The following is a 19,201-nucleotide window of genomic DNA, read 5'->3' on the forward strand; positions in this document are numbered from 1 at the left end:
GCTGCCCCTCTGTTGCCATCTGTCACACAGCAGCAAAATGTGATAGAAAGTTGGCAGGAACATTCAGTCTCTACTACCATACCACCAACATCTGCCTCTGATGTTATAGGCCAACATAATAAAATGGGAGGCATTACTTTTGGAGCAGCTTTTGTAAAACTATACTATAGTTGGTGCACAGAACTTATTTTAACCATTAATATTTTATTGAAACATTTAAAAATAAAAAGAGCAACAAAACCAAAGCTAGTTGGGGTATTTGACCCTGTTTTTGTTAAACATCAGTCTGGTGTTTAATGTCAGTAGTTATAATTCTTACGAAGTTCTCAAGGTGTCTGTCAGAGATTTTTGATGAAATTTTACTCTTTGTGTACTTCATCCTTAATAATTGTTCACAAATGCACTATCAAAAAGCAACAGCATAAATAAGGTGTGATTGTGAAGTGAGAGATATCTTTCTCTGGTAAAAGAGGTCTTATAAAAGTCTGGTAGAGAGACACGATGACATTTTTGAGTTGAGTGTCTGACTGCAACTCCATACATGTCATTTGAAAATTTGTTGGTAATCTTTTTATGTTGACTGAAAATGGAGTCACAAATATATATGGATGGCTTTTCAGCAGTACTGAACCCTATCTTCAAAATTCCTTTATCGGAATGGAAAGCAAGATTGTGTGTTTTTCTCTGTTCACAGACTGCATTTAGCCAATGTATCACAATGCATACGCTTAGTTGCCATAATTTGAGTTAGCACCATGCTGTGTACTCCTTGTGCCCTGGTTTCATCCAAAACAGCACTAAGAGCACACCAAAGTTTGGTTGTTGCTGAGTGATGGATGTGTGCACGGGGCCGGCAGATAAGGGCCACTGCTGTGCTGGGATGCAGGTTGGACATGCGTGAGGTATTTGATTAGTTCTAATACAAGATCACTGTAAAAGCTTGGTACTTTGTTTTTGTTCTCCTTGTGCTTCTAGTAGTCATGTTGCAAATATTTTCCCATGCGTTTTCCCTCTTTCTGAACAGAAAACACTGTATACTGTTTTCCACTGGTGTTGGCCAGAAACTAGAATGAGGGAGGAGTCATTTCAAGTTATACCACCTCTCAAAATAAAATTGCAGTGTTTAAATTTGCAGTGGCAAACTTTTGATTTTCGTCTTCTGCTTTTTTTTTTTTTTTTTTGTAGATGTGTTGTTGTGTGCACATAATGTTTGTGTATTGAACAAGCGCTGAGTGCTTTGGGATGATCTCTCTAGGCTCATTCCCATAGTGTCATAAATGGAATAGGAATTCATAGGTAAAAGAATCTTTGAAGCTTCTAATATCTAAAATTTATGTCAGCTTTTAGTCATTTACAGCTTTGTACATCTGCATAAATAATAGCACAGAGCCCTTTTTTTATATCTTATTAGTAAATTATATTTGTAGTGAATCATCTGGAGACTTCCAATCACAACACTAATAATTTTTGAACCTGTAGCATAAGCCAACCGATTTAGCACATACCAAAAACAAAGTCAAGACAGAAGGAAACTTCCAGATCTCTTACAGCAACCCTACAGCAGCTGGCTTTAGAATAAGTGATGTGTGGTATCCCTAAGGAAGTCCATTTCTATCTTGTAGTTAGATAATGTGTAACTGCTCTCCTTGGTTATTGTCATGGGACCAAGTGATAGCAGCTGCCTGGAGGATCCTCAGCTTTGACGACAAAGAGGATACTTCCTCTCAGGGTGACACATCTGAAACCATTCTGTTGGAGGATCCAGGGTGGCCAGAAAAAGAAGAGGCAAGTCACAGATACAACTGGAGAACTGGAAAGACAGGATAACATTAGAAGAGCTAGTAGTGATGTTGGTCTTAGCTGTGTGGAACCTTAGACTGTTTCCATGACATGTAGTAAGCTCATTTGTTAGCTAACCCCTGTGAGAAAGTCCCAGTCTTACTCATTTTAATGGAAATACAGCTCTTGCATGTGAACTGCTGCAGGTTTTTATGGGCAGAGATCATTGCAGGCTGCACACACAGCAAAATTACTCAATTGTGTCCACTTTTACTAATGACTCCAACCTGACCAGCTACCCATCTCCAAGAGAAAGCCATTCTCCTAACCAATCTCCCAGTTCCCTCATAGATTTTATAGCAGCTGCATAGTCCCTTTTTAAGAGTTGCATAAGTATATTTTCTTTGGTTGTGTCCTGGCACTCGCCGTGACACTTGGAAAAATAATATAGATCTTACAGTATTTCTAGCCACCTGTCAGTAAAATTCATGCCAAGAGCCGTGAACTAGTGGCATTGCTTGTGTCCTCTCTAGATAGATGTGTCATCTGACCTGGGTGGACATGCCTCAACTAGATTGCTTGACTCCAGATAACCCCTTCTTCAATCTGCTGCTGCTTGACCCTTTTCTTATTTGGATGAGGCACAGAACATTCCTTTTTTCAAAGATCGTGTCCCCAGTCTTCTGAAGAAAAATAAATAAAATAATACATGAGTGTTGTCCAGCTTTCCAGGAAAAGTGTTGGTACGACACGTATCAATTTAGTGAGAACATCTACTCATTTTACCGTCAGCTTTTTGTAACTGTATATGCCTTAGTAGAATCCTGGAGTTCTTTCTAGCAATATCATACTTCACAGACTGGTTCCTGTCTTTAATGCATACATGCACTGCAAAGAGCTTTCTGCTTGTGGCAGTGTAAGCTTGTAATTTCTCAAATACTTTGGTCTCCTCTTACTGCCTGTTCTTGTATAGCTTTCTGATCTCTCCACTTTTTGGTATGTTTCTCTACTAGTTACTCTGTGATCTTGGTAACTGTGCAAAATCTCAGTGATTCATTCCAATGCTCCAGCTATCATACTTTCTGTTATTGTGTCATTTTCTTAAGTCATGTTTACTGTTGAAAGTGAATCAGTCACATTTTTTTAATCCAATTAGTAATTCAGAGAAATTGAGGAAAAAATATGGAACAGACAGTTAAGGAAATAATAGCTTACCGTTATTTTGTGAGGGTCTCCAACTCTCTCAGCCCCATTTCAACTCCTGTTTTCAGGTCTCCCATTTCTAAGTCTTCTCTTTATGTTTTACCCTTTATCTTTTCAATACCATCCCGATTTCTTGTTGTAATGAATTAGCAGATGGATCACAAACCATCATTTGAAACTTAAACTAAATCAAAGTTTGCCTCTTTTAAAGTAACAGTGAGTTAAATGTGATGTTAATCTGTCTTGGGATTCCCATGCTTGTGTTATGGCACACCAAGCAGCATGTCAAAAAATGGGTACGTCTACATCTGTTAAAAAAGTCTAGTGCCTAAGTTGCTCATTGTAGGCATTTTAAGGACTTCATTACTGATATGTTTATATCTAGATTGAAGAGTATGGAGATTCAGTTCATCCCAAAGTCTTCCCCATTAGACTAGCTTGACTGGATACCTTGGACATAATAGTTTGATCTCTTTCCTGTGCTTTTGATTCCAGAACCCATTTAAAAATGTTCGTACTGCTATGCAGCTGTGAAAGTTTCTGTCCTGTGTTCCTGGCCTTCCACAGTTTTATGTTCTTCTGAGATAATGAAACTATCAAAGAATGCAGATGGAATCACGTGTATGTAAGATATAAGTTGCCAGTTTTGATACATGTATGCCTTTACTAGCAAGTATAACATGTTGTAGGAGTGGCTTTATGGAACAGTATTTGGTGTGAGAGACTGGAGGCTCCAGATTGGCTGTAATCTGGTTGTGGTGGACAAAACGCCTTTTAGAATCTGGAACACAGCTTCAGGTCTCGTTTCACTCAGAAAGAATCCAGTTTGTAAGGTCAGAAGGCTGCTCCGCAATCCAGACCAAATCACGGGGAAGACTGAGAGATTTGCTTCACAAGCACGCCACTGATCGGAACAAAAGGGCTGCTGTGGACACACCCATGGATGACCAGACATCAGACCAGTTCATCTTTTTCAGTTTGGCTTGCCCTGAGGATTCCTATTGTCATACATATACACAGATGCACAGTCATCAATAGATAACCCAGACACTGTGCTGCTCTTTTAATGCTAACAAGAAGGAAAAGAGTAGATGTTCAGTTTTCAAATACCTGGGAGTTGCTCAGTCTGGTGATGGTAATTGTATGGTCTTCACTGCAGTTGATAAAAACCAGGACCTTTTTCTATTTTATCTTTTCTCCTTCTGGAGTGTCTAAGACTATGCTAAAATACTGATTGTTCCATTGTAGCTGGTATGTATTAACTTGAAAGAGGGAAGTTTTCATTCCCATGACTGCCCTAGAAATTGCTGACAGCTTGTGCTGTACCGTAGGCAAACAGATACTTGGAATGATAAGTGGGGAAACCAGTCTTAAATACTACTAACTTTGTAAAGGAACAAGTTCAAAGCTTACTGCAGTATGGACACCTAGGAGACACTTGTGTGTATTAGCTAAGAAAGTAAGGTTGTGGTCCTTTCTGCTTTTACCACAGTAGTCAATCTTGTGATCTCTCCATCATCCTGCTTAGGTGCTGAGGTTTTCTTTCAGCAGAAGCAGGCAGACTGCTGTGTGCTTCACGTTGTTCCTATGCAGGGCCAGTTTTTAGCCAGCAAGTATGTGTAGGCCAGGGCCATGGGGCAGTCAGATGTGGGCAGGTTTGGGCACCCTGTAGTGCGCTGTTACAGCTTCTGAATGGCAAAGGTGCGAGTAACAAGTTTTGTCAAACATTTATTTCAGATAAATGAAAAAATGAGCTGTCAGTGTCTGTGTGAATATGTAATTGCCTGGGGATGATGCTGCTATAAACTTAGGTAATAAAAACTAGGTTGAGATAACAACTTATGTACAGTTCAGAATGGATGATTGCTTTACAAATATTTCCTTTTCTTGTTTTCTTCTTTCTGTAGAGAATACACGTTGCATTGAAGATAGGTATGGAAAGGCTTGGCAGCCACTATTATGCCAGAGAGTTGTTCTGCTCAGTGAGGATGGGTGCAGTTCCCAAGAAACACGTCAAATATAGCAATTAATGTTCTTCCTTCGTGTGATGGATACCATATATATTTAGAAACATCTGAGCTTGTGCCCAAGAGCAAGTCATGTAGCATTTTTATTGGTATAGTGAAGATCTTCAGTGTTTTTGTTCGTGATACTTGAGGCTTTGCTCCCAGACATAGTTTAGAAATGCGTGACATTCCTTTTACGTTTCAAAGCAAAAAGTGAGCCAGGGTGAGCAGGAAGGACATTCCGTAGCTCAGTGAATCTTCTAGCAGTTTTTCATTGTGTCATATTTGTTTTCGTAGAAGCAACTTTAAACTAGGGCAGTATCAGCAAGGAATTAGGTTCTGCCTCACATAAAAATGAAAAGTGTGATCATAATCTGCTGATCTGTAATGAGTGTTCATCGAGTCAGTTGCTATCAGGATATACAGTTTTCCTCTTTTCACAACCTTCCCTCAGATTGATGAAAATATAATGTCTCCAAAACAACATGTTTTTTTAGCTTTCCTTCCTTCTTAGCTTCCCCTATTTCCATAACAGAGAAGCACTGTAACCTCATTTAAAATAGTCTGTGTTTGTGTCCATGTCTCTTACGGCTTGGGTATGTCTCCAGAAATTCTGCTGTGTAACAAATCACTTCCTATCTCCTTAGTCATATAATATATCTTCTCATATTTTATTTTCCTTTGTTTCAGAATGTAAACAGCAACAAACATTGTTGATTTTCTTTTCCTGTTCTCCATCTCCTCTTTCCCTTTCCCTGTTTTGGATGAATACTAAAACACAAGTGTACTATTTTCAAGCCAAAGACTGCAAGTTTCTGTGAGGAGAACATCACATTTGTCTTCAACATATTCAGTTTTTCCTGTTTTTGTTTCATCCTCCATGAGAAAAATTGCTGTGTGAATTAATGAATACACCTTTTCTGTAACCTCTGTTAACTGGTAAGAAAGAGTTTGTGGCCTGGAGCAAAGATTGGGGCAAAAATCTAAAATTTCTTAACAATATGATGCTGTAAATGGCCATTTCAAAGGTCTTGGAAGTTTATATGTGGAAATGTTATAAGATACAGTCAGCATAAACCCCGGGTCAAGAAAAGAGATGCCAGCTAGCCCAAATACCATACTAATGGCACTGGTTCAGAGCTTTCTCTTTATGCAAATCTAAATTTAAGTCTGTCTGTAACCTTAACTCTCCTGAAGCCCTCCTGGGTCACCTGCACAGTCTGTACAGGGACAGAGGAGGATCATGTGCTGTGACCTCGTACAGCACAACTGTGTTGTGGTAGACTATGTCCTGCAGCAGGATGCACGCCAAGCACCTGATCAAAATATCATCTGCTTCCCTCTTGACCTGACATGCCTTGTAACATAAGGAAGGAGGATCATCAAAGGCTACTAAATGAGGAGAAATAGACTTTGTTTTCTAAATACTGTTTACATTCCTAATTTCATTTAATTTTTGCCACAGGCTTCCCATTTAACCTTCAGTGAGTTATCTGTTGTAAGCCTTGATTCTGCATGTGAAAAAATGACAATAAGGATGTTTAACAGTAAAAATTGGATTGTGAGTAAATCAAAATAATGTTAAGGAAATGCTGGCACGCTGCCTTTGAGGGAAGGGCAGGATGGGAGCGGTGTAAGGGAACTCTTTCATAGGGAGGTTGAGTGATCTATGTCAGGGGCTGTTGTAGCCTCCAAGAGCAGCAACACATCGAGAGGTTTAAAAATGAGTTCTGAATCTTGTGCTGCATCTCTCTAGAATCATATGCAAAGTCATTCTCAGGGTGTTTGTGTTCATACTGAGCATGAGAATACAGAATGTATCTAGGTTTATCTGCTAGCCAGGAAAATTCACTTTGGATTTGAGCGCAAAGAGGGGAACTTCAGATCGAGTAATTTGTCTATGTTACAAGAAGCTAAATGGAGATGAAGGAAAATGTAGGTGGAACATATAGAAAACAGGAATTTAGCATAAGCTGTGTCTAGTGGAATACACATTAGACAAAAGATGAGTACGCAGTGGCTTTGGAGGCATTTTCATATACAAAAACATGTTTTATTGGCTAATGATACACTTACTCTCTTTATTTTCTTAGCAAGTAACTATTAACTGTATTTTTATTAGAACACTTGATATAAAAGCCCAGTACTGAAGACCACACTTAATATTCACAATATTACTGCATGAAATCACCATAAGAACTAAATAAATTTTCTTAGTCAATTTTTGGAGCTTCTCTAACAGGAAGGGGTTTCTTGTGGGAGAACAGCTTTAATAGCCAGGTATGGGAAGTTAATGAGGGGATAGCCCACTCTCTGTTTTGAGCTAGATTTCCTGTTAAAGCCCTGGTGGAAAGTATTATTCCCGGAGAAGGATGTATACCATTTTGTTGTGCTTGCCTAAAAAGCTGAATCCAGTCATTGTATCTGTATTTTGGCTTCTTTCCCACACTGAAAGTACCGAGCAACTCCCGGCTGCTGCTCCCTTTGAGCTCGATATCCTCCTTAACCATCAGGGAAAAGAAAGGGGAAAACCCAGGGAGGTGAGTGAGTTCATTTACATAGGGAGTCAGGGCCAGCGCATGGTTTTACACGTGACAGCAGTGAGCCTTTCTGCTGAACTTGCTGAAGCCACCGAGAGGCATTTCAAACAAGATCTAATACAGACAGTTCTGATGTACAGGCAAGAGTGAAAGTGCTTTGTAAACTCAATTGCATAACATAAATAATGTTTCATGTTCAGTAAGGCACGGAGCTGTGACAGTATTTGATATTCATTTTGTTCCTGGTTTCGTTGTTGTTACTATTAAAGCCTTAGATATTTGTTGCTTGTTATCATTCCTGTCTTGAAGATCTGTGTTCCTGGGAGTATTAGGGTCCCTTCCTAAGCAAAGAGCCCTTGCTACAGTATGGGTATCTGCAGCATGCATCACACATATCTGAGGCTGTTGCCATCGACCAACTTGGTGTATTCTCTTGGGTTAGTGAACTGAAGTTGCCCACCGACAAGTAGGGGGCAGGGCTGGACCCTCTCTTCCCTTCTGAGATTTAATCAGTCACTAGATACACTCAGTGGAATCATCTGACTTGCCTGCTTTCATCTACACAAAGGAATTCTTCTGAACGCAGGAAGAACGTTAAGAGACTGTCTCTGTCTTTTCCAAATTTACTCATCATTTTAACTGAAAGTTGACAGTAATCTATTACGACTTGCTACCACCCAGGTGGAGTAGCAACCTCTTAACATGGCTTAGCTTCAACTATACCAAAAACAAGGCTTTGCTGTAAAATATGTTGTTTAGTAGTATAGCAGCTGTATGCTGATGAAGAATGTAGCTTGTAATCTTCTGTGCTTAGGAGTAATTGCATTACAATGAGTGCATTTATGCTCATACAAATGTGTCTACATAGTGAAAAACAATCTTAGGGTGATCAAACCGCTAAAGCAACATAACTTCAACAACATCATGTTGACAGATAAGGGCTTGAAATGCATGCAAGAACACAAGTCCTGATACGAGTACATTGAGCTGAGTAGAAGTGCAGCACTTGGTCATACACCCAGACCTTAGGAGGCACTTGGTGGATTTGAAGGGCTTATGAAGAAAGAGGGGTTAGTTTTGTTTGGGATAAGAGCTCAAAAAAATGAACAACAACTGAACAACAATAGTATGACAGGTACTAGGAAGACACATGAGTTTGATAAAGTGAGATGGCTCCTAACTTTTCTGCCTTAATATGTATGTCAGTATTTAAGCCTACTTTCATTGGACATACATCGCTAAAATGTTTTCTTCTGTGTAAGAAATATCTCTAGTTTCTCTAAGAAAAATTAAATTCTGTGTCTTAAATGCTACAGATAACTGCAGGACTCTGGTCTAATCTTTGGTTGTTTCGCATGGCTTTGGTGGTTCTCTGTGCATGGATAACTTTTGGACTTGAAGTGTACGTACGGGGAAAGAGTGCAAATTCAAAGTAACTTAAGTCTGTTCTCTTGTTCACTTTTTTTCTCTTTTGCTAATCACTTTAGGTATACTTTGAGAAATTGCATCTCCTGAGATTTCTCTCTGCTTGAACTCAACTGAAAATTTGAGCCGTGTTTATTATGATCTCAGTTGTTCTTTAAAGGTCAGAGCATCAGCTTAATTTATGGCGCATGCTCTAGTTAGTAGGATCTAGGTATAACGGAGACCAGCAATCAATTTCTCCACTGTTTCAGTATTTAGAAATAAAGTGCAGCTTTTGAATATAAAAAACAAAACAATAACAAATTAAAAAAAAAACTTCTTTACTAACAAGGTGTTAAAATTTAAGTGAAGAAAACATAAATTTCTCCAATACATTTTATTATTATTTTTTACAAATAAATGAAGAACAAAGAAATTTAATTATTTCTTGTTTGTCCTTGTGGCCATATACTTAAAAACAAGTGACTTAGATTGTATTCCAGATTCTGTTTCTGATTGTCGGAAAGCTGAGTTTTTGTCTTGTGTTTGGGAAACTTTTCCGAGTGTAATTAGAAATATAAGCATGTTGCAAAGATCAGGTCTTAGTGTGAACAATGTAATAAGAAAATGGTAAAATATAGCAGGGAAGAAAAGTCTTTGCAGGCTAATCACAGAATTTTGGAATTTGTTTTATGGTTGCTGCTGAAGCAGAACATCACTACATTCCTGGGAATTCTGCATGATCAAGGATTATAACACTGATGCAGTGTTTACATTAATTTGTCATTGAAATTTTTATAAGCAAGTTCTTATCTGTTGTACAGTTGAAGTTCCTGCTGACTGCTATCAACCAAGCAAATGCCTAGCAATGTTTTCTCTCTCATGCTGGATTTTTCACTATTACTGCTAAAGAAGCTCCCTTTCTTTATATCTTGTTTTTAAAGTAACCTGGTGACTGAAGGGCAGTTAACCATAGAAATAGATTTAAACCTTTGTAGTTGATCCAGTTTCAAGCAAGGAGGGAAAAAATCTCAGAAATCCTCAACAAGTTGAGCAAGCTATGATGTAGGGCCACTGTGTGCCAACATGAGCAGAGTCAAGGGTGCTTGTCTAGGGAGAAGTGAACTTCTGCCCATTTCCAATGCTCCTGGCTGACGTTTCTGGAGAACTGGGCTCTGACTTTTCCCAGACAGAAATTCATCTTGCAACACAGCTCTGCATGCCCAACTTTCCTGCTACCAATAAAGTGTGGACTCTGCAATAGTGGTGTGATATTTTGTTGATGTATTCAGTGCTGTGGTTAATTTATATACCTTGAAGATGGCTAGAGGAAAATCCATCCTTGTATGTTTTCTCTGAGGCTTAAAGCATTTTCATATTTTAAATCCTTCTGATCAGATGCTGTTGAAAAAAGTTTGTGTAATGAACCATCAGTGTGCAAAACTGAAACATTTGCAGTATGAAACTACTGATTTTACAGCTCAGTCTTCTTTTCCCTCATACTAGTGAGGAACTGGTTTATTTTTTTTATCCCTGACAAATAATTCAGATTTTTTTTTTGCATTTATTGAACATTTGTCTCAATACCAAATGTCCTAGATCAATTCCAGTGATAACTTCATGCTCTCAGATCTTTAAAACAAATACAGAAATAAGTTTAGTTTTATTTATAACTCCAAATGTGTATGTGTTCTTTTAGACCTCTCACTGCTTGATGCTGAAGCTTGAAGCAACTGTGATCATAAATAGATCTGTTTAGACCTTTGAGCATAAACTTAGGAGGATATGACTATATCTGTATGTGGTGTAATTCTAGGGAAAATATGTGATCACTGTATGTATATCGACGTCACGATGGCAGTGTAAGTTATACCGCTTCAACTTTGCATAAGCCAGCAGTGCTTGTCTTGCTCCCTTCTTTCCTTTCCTTCCACTGAAGCTGATCTCTTTGCCTGCTTTCCGTCCTTAGGCTGAGGAGCAACCGAGGTGGTTTTCCTTGCAGCTTCTTGGATGGGCTGCCACGACCGTTTGTGCTTTATTTATTGCCTACTTGTTTGATTAGATTAAGGAAGGATTAAAGGATCCAATATTCTTAACAAAAGGCAACCTGTAGTTTATAAATGTGTAAATATAATCTAATTACTTCTTAATTCCTTATGTTAAATAAAAAGGGAGTTTTCTCAGCAGATAATCCCTGACACTTTTTTTGAAAGTCAAATGAAGGCAATTTGCTGCCTCAATGATGAGCATCCCTCACAAAGCTCAAGTCTGAGTTGATATGAAGAACTTTGGTTACTTTGATCTACCCTGTGATCCAGATAACATATCTTGCCAGTCCACACTGATTTCTAACAATTTCTGACTTCTTGTAAGAAAGAGAGTTCTATGAGGTTTTGTCTCCACTTGGAAAACATAGAATTTACCATCATTTGTAGCTCAGCTTGCTTACTTAAGCAATAGTAAAGCGTAGAATAAGGACAGTGTTTTATTGCAGAAAATTCATGTTTAAAAGCCCTAGTAGACATGCTTCTAGTTTAACTTAGCACAGATGTACTGGTGGTAATTTGGGGTAAATGTTGTAGAAGCTTAAGAAAAAAAAAAAGAAAGAAGTAAATGAGCAACTTCCTGCCTTGTTAGCTCCGTTGACCTCCTTGCATTTGTTGGTTTTCTTTATTTGGTTTAAAAAAAATAAAGTAAAAAACAAACAAACAAACAAACAAAAAGAAACTTCTCTTAAAAAAACCCAAGGGAATAAATGGAAGTCTGTATAACATTCAGCTAATGACCTGTGTGCATGGATGCAGTTTAGGGGTTTCATCTGAATGCACCGTCATATGTAAATGGTGTGATCTCAGCAACAAGCAGAGTCATTCTTGTACAAGTACTGTCAGTGTCAGTTGTAGGACATTTTACTATTTGAAAACTAGCATCTCAGTTTGTGTGTTCCTTGCAAGCTCTTTCTTCTACCAAGAAACATTTCTTTGGGCAGCACCGTCCCCTTGCACTTTTGTAGCTCATTGGCAGCAGTGTGCTTCACCTACTTTATTCTCTTGTGGTTTGAAGTGTGTTATTTCTCTTCTTTCCATCCCCACCTTTGCTCTCGGTGCTCCATATTGTGATTGAGACAGTTTACTTTTATTACACCTTACTAATCTGTAATGGGCTAATTCTCAGTCAGCTACCTGCAAGGGGCTGCGATTATTAGAGCAAATAGCAAGGCTGTGCCTGCATGTCTCTGTTAGACTCGTGTCAAAGCACTGCTATCAGAAATGACGTCAATTCTGTGCCAAAGGTTTCTGTTGTCCTTTTTTTTTTCTCAAAGACCCTGAGCACAATCTGTTAAGAGGCCATGGTGTTCATACTGATCCCTTGCGTTTCAGCACAGAATAAATGTGCATGGCTTTGCTGTCTGCCACAAGGTGCTTGAAAGCAGTCTCTGAAAGATTCAGAGGGCAGCCCTAAGAGAAACAAAGATCCTCCTTATAGCGAGCTTTAAATTAGAGGAGAGAAAGTGTAAATTCTTGCTTTGAGAAGACTAAAATCGGCTTTGGATGCATTGTAAATGACCTTAAACTGTAATGAGGTTAAGTAGAACTTGGGGAGAAGTATTTAGATTGAAGTTTTGGTTTCTCCTACCTTATTTCTTACGCTTTTGCTAATTTGGGATTCAGACTGTTTGATGCCACAGTTTTAACAAGAATTACTTTACATTAAAAGAACGATTTTGGAAACAGCTGTCACACACCTGGGCAGTTCCTTGCAGTCTACCTCAGCTGTGAAGCATGAAGTTACAGTCAGCCAAAGTGTTGAGATGCTCCTCTCCCCTGCTTGCTGGGCTTTTAATGTAATTGGCATGCTTTTTTTTGAGGGAATCAAGAGTGTAGGATAGAGGATGGTACCAGCAGCTGCAACAACCAGGGGTAAATGCCCTGGTGTACTCTGACCTCAGCTATTTCTTGTTCCTCCAACTGTTCCTGCTTGTTCCTATTCATGCTTCTGCATATGTAACTGTGGGTCTCTGCTGTGGCCTGGATGAGAGAGGGGCTCTGATCCAGCTGTCAGATTTGTATTGTTTGAAGGCAGGAGGTTTTCATTTTGTTTGTTCATGTTGGGTGAGTTCTTGATCTGTTTTTACAGCACAACTCACAGACATGCTGGTAAATGAGAGGTGGGGTAGACTACAGCATGAGGATGGAAGCACCTCTTGCTGGCATAATGAACATCTCGTACCGTGTAGCCTTTAATATGTGGCTTTAGCCAAGCTACCATTCTATGGTTCTGATTTCATGAGATGAGGGGAGAAATACCTTAAGACAGAAATTAGAAGACACAGGTTTATAAAAACTGTTATGTGAACTTTTTAATTTTTGTGCAGTATTCTATGGTCATGAGGAGGAGTGTACTGTTTTAAGAAATAGATATTGCTTTCAGCCAGTTACTATAACATGCTCAACAGCTTCGTGTTTAGATATTGATGCAGAACAGTTTTTTCCTGGAAAAAAAAAAAATAAATAAAGAGACATCTGCACTCTTAGTCATAAAACTAAGCATTCTGAATTTCCAGTCTTTATGACATTAGCTCTGTATTCTGAGAACTGATGCTATGCGCTTAGAAAAATGTTTGATTGATTTGACAGATTTGTTTAGTGAATGTTCAGAGAAGTCACTGATGTTCTCCTTTCGAACTCGAATCTACACTGAATGTGATTTGCCCCTTGAGGTGTGCAGGACTAGCTTAAAACAGCCTCTTGCTCTTGGAGTTATATAATCCATTACCTTGTTAAAACATTAGTGCAAAGTGAATGGCTGCCATACAAGATCATGGCAGTTTGGAAGTGCCTGAACATTACTGCCTCACCTTTTATGAAAGCATGAAACTAATAAGCATTTTCAGTCCTCAATATGAAAATCTTTTTCAGTATAGCTTTACCTCAGTTTCCTTTTCTTTGTCTGAAAGAAGCCAATAAACCCACGTACATATACAAACAACAAAGCTGCAAACTGACTGACGTGTCTCTCTTGAAGGCTGGGAAGGAAGGGACTGCTCTTTCTGTTTCCATGTCTGCATGTGCCATGGCACACTGATACTAACGGGGTCACAAAAGCTTAATAAATGTTATCACTAGTGCAGTGTGAAGCTTTATGATTAGCATTTGGCAATTTGTACTCTAGAGTTTCGGTAGACTTTTGTTAAAGGTAGACTTTGGGTGAATGTAGGCCTTTTCGATTTGTTTGTTTCATTTTTGTGGGGAGGAAGGAGATGACAGTGTGGGGCAATTAAGACTTCTGCTACGTGGATAATACAGAACAGAGGTAATGATTTGATAAATGTGGAATTAAAATGCTCTTTAAACTCTATACTGAGCCCTTAATCACTACAATATGACTTATGCTGTATTGATAGTAATTTTCCTTTGTATATGTCTAGCTTAAGACTTTGACTTGAAACCATCTTTGTGACTTATCTCTGAACTGAAAGGGTTCAACATCCAATGCTTCTGAGACTACAAGTAGGCTATGGCAAAAGAACTGTGCTTCTCTTGGTGTATGTGTATCTTTCTTTATATTTTTTTCTATAAAAGCTGCAGATTCAAAAATAAGATTAAGTTATCTGAACAAATATTTCCAAATTCTTCTATATTTTGTTTTTATTGTAACGGTATGAACAGGAATGATTTCTCCTTCATTTCAGAAGCCAGAAACCTTCATGATGAATGTCAACGAGAAGTTGGAGTCTTGATTGTAAACCCCGTGTGAAATCAGGGTTTTGTGGAAGGCTTAAAGTCCTGGTTATAGAAATATAGTTGGATCAAAAATGAAAGGAAGTTGCTGAAACAGCCATGATGCAAATCCTAAACTTCTAATTTTTGTCAAAAGAAAAAATAAAGTAAAAAATCTCCAATTAGTGGTATTCAGTAGCATCCCTGACAACAGACAAGTAAAGGCTATATGTTAGGTGACTAAACGAGGGAAAAACATAAAACCAACAAACCCAAGTAATCTTCTGTTTGTTCTTCAGCCAGTGCAGGGCTTATCTGTGTATGTGGGTTTCTTTTTTGCGTTGGAGCAGCTAAACTTTGATGCAGCCTTTCTATTTGACTTCCCGTGGTTTTAAAAAAGGCAGAGCAGTGGTAGAAGCTGGGACTAAATACGGCAAAGCAACCTTGCTTATGTAAAATATAGCCTTACTAGTATAAAAATCCCTAGGGATAGCTGTACATCTAAGACTTTGATTTTTATTGTGTTATATTCACTTTGTTATGAAAAGCTGTAATTCCATGGTTGATTTACATTTTGTATATGAAGTACAAATAAACAATTTTGTTGTTTTTTTTTCCTTAGGCGACAAATAACTCAAATTTAAATCTTGACAGTATAACTGATTAACCTTGTAATAGCATATTTGAGATATTAATGTACGCAGTACCTTATCTTTTGCTTTATCTGACCTTTATCTGTTGATTTTAATATCCTTTGTGGTTGCTAGTGACGTGTTTGTGTTGTAGACAGTGAGGGATTTTGGCTCCTGTTTATTTCTTTGGTTTATCCCCATTCACTCTGTTCTGTACTCTCAAAGAAATAATTACATCAAGAGGAAAAATATCAAGATGGTAAACCAGAGCGAGAAGCACAATAGGAGATGGTGTCTGCATGAAGAATTCAGATAGCATTCTGCAAGTTGCATGTCTGGTGTTACTACTCACGTGTGAACTGGTTGTTGAACTGGGGGGGAGAAAAGAGGAAAGAATATGAACTTCTGTTGCTTTACTGCATTATGTTGTCTCAGTAGGATCAAGCACATCCTGGAACAGCAGAGACATTAAAGGCAGGAAGGGAGAGAGATTGCTGCAGCAGCAAGTCTTTTTGCCTTGAGGATCATGGCTTGCTGCTGCCTGAGCTGCAGACACGTCCCTGCTCTCCTGCTGGAGATAACCACCCCACATCAGCAAGTGGTGATGGGTGTGTGAATGTGCAAAATCTGTGAGCTGAATGTCAGTTAATGATTTGAGGCAGTTTTTGCTAATGGCTTTGCACTGAGTGGGTTATAAGGATGTTTACAGAAAATGATCTTCTGTCTCTCTGTAGGAGCAGTGAACTGTTGATGTTCATGATTGGAAAGCGAAAGAATGCAGAAATAGGAGTGGAGATGTCTGTTCTTAGCTGTTTCTGTCCATCCTGAGCAGTATGTGGATGGGAAGAACTCCCCAGCATCAAGGGGACAGGTCTGCTTCACAGGCAATAGGAACATCGGATTGCAGGAGTCAGGGAGAGCAGTTTGTAATAGTTTCATTATGATTCTTAACAACCTTGCCAAGTGTCACGTGTTGAGATGATGGCGTGTGCAGTGCTGAGAGCAGCTGATGCTGTGAGAAACTGCAGAAGTTGTATTTCCTGCATTAGTAGAGGCACTGCTGGTTTACAGATTGCTTCTATCCTGTGCAGTGCCTGCCTGACCACCCTGGCAATAGGTGCACAAATGGGCCATGAATTCTTCTGGAGGAAGCAGGGAGAAAGAAATGGGCATTTCTGCAGTGCAACTCATCTCCTCTTAAGGACATCAGTCGAACCTTACTTTGAAGTTGTTTGTTTCTGCTCTTTAACTGTAAAGAGTCTAAGTGACCAGTTCATAAAGCTAACTAGATAAATCCCAGTCCTCCTAAGTATCTGATGAATGTTTTAGGCTTGGAATGCCTTTGGCTATTTACTGATATCGTAGAGTCTAGTGTAATAATTTACATTTCCCTGCAGACTGTGCCACTCTATGTAATGCAGTATATTTAAGATATGTGTATACTGTGGCTGAAGTGAACAGCAAAATGTTCTCACCATATGCCTAATACACATGCTGTGTTGTGTCGTAGATATACAATGAAATTACTATTTTTAAGCAGCCGTTTTCATTCCCGGCTCCAATTACTTGGGTGTTGAGAAAGACTATTGGTTTGTTTCTATGATCTATTTCTATTCATAGATGTGCCCAGATTTAAGGTGGTACAGCTATAAGCAGAGAAAGGGGTAATTGTAGTTCAAAAATAACAACAGTTCCTGTCACTTTATGGGGCAGATCACTTCATAGTCTGAAGGTGAGGTTTAGGATTCTCATTAGACCCAGCTTGAAGAGTTGGCTGAACTATAAAATAAACCTGTAACATAAGTCTTTTTTTTGCTTTTTTTTCTTTCTTTTTTTTTTCCTTGGATGCAATTATTACAATTTGTTCTCTTGGAGAATTACACTCATGTTTCATCCTGCTCTTAGCAGAGCTTACAGCAGTTGCAATTTGTCAAAATTTGCCTTCTTTCTGAAGTTTGGTTTTGCTGCAAATTAAATTCAAAATCAAAACAAGAAATTGAGGCTGCACTCATTTGCTGCCTTCCTCAGAGATGCTTAGCCTAAACATGAAGTTCTCAGGAGAGGCTCATATCCTCCTCTTTTGTAGGAGGTGTTCTAATTAACCACCTGAAGGCAGAGAGTAAGCAAAGTTACTTCCTTTTTTCTGTCAGGTTTATCACTTTGGGCAAATGCTTTCAGACAAACATTAGCAGTCTCCTGCTTTGCTTACTGTTTGGGAGGAGAGCATCTGCAGGTACTGTTTTTTCCACATGCAATTTCTGCCTTCGGTTTCTGTGAAAAGCATAGAAACATTTCCTTGGCATGAAACCAATACAGGTAGATGTAGACCGGCAGATAGAACTGTGTGCCTGTAGCAACCTAATTCTAGTAAGGAGTATCAAAAGTAAAATTAACTGAACTGATTTCCAGAATGAATAGGTGATGCTAAGCAGCAGAGCAAAGAAATTTATTTACTATTGATTTTACTGATCTGAATGGTAATTATTATTTCCAAAATTGTTTGAAGAATTCACTGGCCTCTGGGATGTTTTTTATATTGAATGTGAGGGGATGTGGCTGAGCATCTCTGTAGTCTTCGTCCTGCAGACCTGCCCAAACTGCATTCCCCTTGCACATGTTTCCTTTGCAGTGCTTCAGGATAGAGCTGAATGGCATCATTTGGTGAGGGAACTCAGCCCTTCCGACAGGTCTCAGTGCAGAAAGCCGGCATATCACCCTAGGACCAGCGTGTGCTCTCTTCTTGCTGGAAGTGCCATCTTTTCCTCCCTGTCTCAGAAGGGATATCTTCGTGTTTGAAGATCCCAGCGCTGGGCGGGATCTCGAGTGGCACTGAGTTCCCAGCCACTGACTCTGGTTTTGTGGCTGCGCCTGCTCAGCTGACGCTTATTCATAGTCTGCCTTTTAGATCCAGCACCATGGGATGAGGTTTGCTCATTGTTGGAATAGTGAGACGCGGCAAAACAGCTGACAAGTATCTTTCAGGGATGGGAAGGGGGAAGGATCAAGGCAAAAAAAGAAGATAGCATTCCGTGAGAGTCTGTGTTTACATGGATTTTTTTTCTTTCTTTAACCTTCTCAACTTCAGCATTCTCTGCACATCTGACTCTACACCACTGTCTGTTGCAGTAGTGGAAAGACATTATTCCCTTTTGGGAGGGGAGCATGCTCGATGATCACAGGCAGAACGCCCTGTGAAGGCCACTTGTCTTCTGTTCTGAAAGGAGCAGGAGGCTTTGGGTTTGGGGGATTTACATTTACAGATAGCTGTTGTGGGTGTACATATTTTGGTATGTGCTCTCTACTCAGATGAAATTCTTGTTTTTATTAGGCTCTTGAATTTTTTCAAAACTTTTTCTTTTTTTTCAACCTTTACAGAGTGCACTTAAGCAAAAGCAGAGCTCCAGAACAACTTCAGAATAAAGTGAAGCCTGCTTGCATCTCAAGCCTTTCAATTGCTCTGTGACAAACTTATGAAACAATGAATTCACGCTCTATTACACACAGCCGTGCAGACATTTGTTCATTGCAGCTTGTGGTTGAGGTGTGTGGCAGCACGGGGTACTGTGCTGAATGCTGTCGTGACAGGATGAGCTTGAGACATATTTAAAACATGTACGTAGCACTTAACTGCTTGTCATGGCTGATTTTTCTGTTAGGCTATGCCTTTATTGGCATGGAGACACGCGTGGTGGGTCTGCTGAACAGAGCAGCCCTATCAGATCAGCTAGTAGCTCTGCCTATCTTGGTGTCCTATCTCCAGGAGTGCATGTCGGAGGGAGAATAAAAGAACTGGGCAAACACAGGCTGATTCTTCCCGGATTAACCTGCCAGCCTTCAGCAAACTTTAGTTCAAGGACTTCCATGGCCAGAGGTTGTATTTCTGCACTTGGCAAAATGTGTGGGTTGCTGCTGCTTTT

This window comes from Meleagris gallopavo, chromosome 3 (genome assembly GCF_000146605.3).
Source record: "Meleagris gallopavo isolate NT-WF06-2002-E0010 breed Aviagen turkey brand Nicholas breeding stock chromosome 3, Turkey_5.1, whole genome shotgun sequence".
NCBI classification, from domain to species: domain Eukaryota; kingdom Metazoa; phylum Chordata; class Aves; order Galliformes; family Phasianidae; genus Meleagris; species Meleagris gallopavo.